Below are 1281 nucleotides of genomic sequence, written 5' to 3'. Positions count from 1 at the left end.
TCCTCTTTGAACACCTTGTTATCTTGAATCTTCTTGCATATGCCTTCAAGTAGAGTCTCAATCCTTGATAGTCTTTCTTCCGATGATGGAGAGTTGAGATTGGAAGGATGAGAAGGGCCATTTTGACTTTGGTATGGATGTTGAGAAGTGTTGTTGGGTGGGTGTTGGTATGACCTCTGTGTGGAGTGTTGGTGAGTTGCATTGTTGTTGGGGTTGTGGCGTCTCTGATCTTGGCCTTGGTCTTGTTGATTTCCCCACCCAAAGTTTGGGTGGTTCCTCCAACCAGGATTATACGTTTTGGAGAATGGGTCATGGTTCTGCCTAGGTGAATTCCCAATGTAGTTGGCTTGTTCCTGATCACCCTCTGCTACCCTCTGCTTCTTCATTCACTCCTTCTTGGGTTGCTGCTGAAGTGGTGATTGTTGCTACTTGATTCCTCTCTATCTTCTTGGTGAGGTCAACTAATTTCTTGGTAATCATCTTATTTTGAGCTAGCAGTGCATCCACATTGTTCAGCTCCATCACTCCTCTAGTATTGCCTCTTTCAGAAGTATAGAAGTAGTCATTCTCTACTACAGTCTCAATGACATATATGGCTTCTTCAATGGTCTTCTTCTTGTTCAGAGATCCCCTAGATGAGTGGTCTACTGCCTTCTTTGATTCATATGAAAGACCTTCATAGGAAATGTGCAACTGCACCCATTCATTGAACATATCTGGTGGGCATCTTCTTGTCAAGTCTTTAAACCTCTCCCATGCTTCATATAGAGTCTCACCATCCTGCTGCCTGAATGTTTGTACCTCAGCTCTCAACCTGTTGATCCATTGAGGAGGATAGAATCTTGCCAAGAACTTGTTCACCACATCTTTCCAGGTTGCTAAACTCTCCTTTGGCAAGGATTCTAGCCATTTAGATGCTTTGTCCTTGAGCGAGAAAGGAAACAGAAGTAGTCTATAGGTGTCAGGATGAACACCATTAGACTTCACAGTATCGCATATCCTCAGGAAGGTGGTTAGATATTGATTGGGGTCTTCTTGGACACTTCCTCCGAATGAACAATTGTTCTGAACAAGGGTGATGAGCTGTGGCTTTAGTTCAAAGTTGTTGGCATGTATGGTTGGCCTTTGGATGCTACTCCCACAGTTTCCTGGGTTTGGGTTGATGTAAGAACCCAGAACTCTTCTCTCTTGCCCAGCCTGATGCGCTGGACCTTCTCTGCCATGGTTATGAGCCTCTTCTTTATGATGGTTTTCCATATTCTCATCCATGTCTGGTTCAAA

The 1281-nt window shown here is 44.0% G+C and overlaps 1 non-coding gene across 1 annotated transcript; it reads left to right on the top strand.

Annotated features, from left to right (window-relative positions):
* Window positions 1-709: 709 nt before the first annotated feature.
* Window positions 710-816, top strand: LOC148564343 (small nucleolar RNA R71). Its single transcript, XR_015883838.1, has one exon. It is a non-coding gene; the product is annotated as a small nucleolar RNA R71 (small nucleolar RNA).
* Window positions 817-1281: the final 465 nt, after the last annotated feature.

Source organism: Arachis ipaensis, chromosome B5, assembly GCF_059453495.1.
Source record: "Arachis ipaensis isolate K30076 ecotype BB chromosome B5, ASM5945349v1, whole genome shotgun sequence".
NCBI lineage: Eukaryota > Viridiplantae > Streptophyta > Magnoliopsida > Fabales > Fabaceae > Arachis > Arachis ipaensis.
This window is presented reverse-complemented; position numbering and strand designations above follow the sequence as displayed.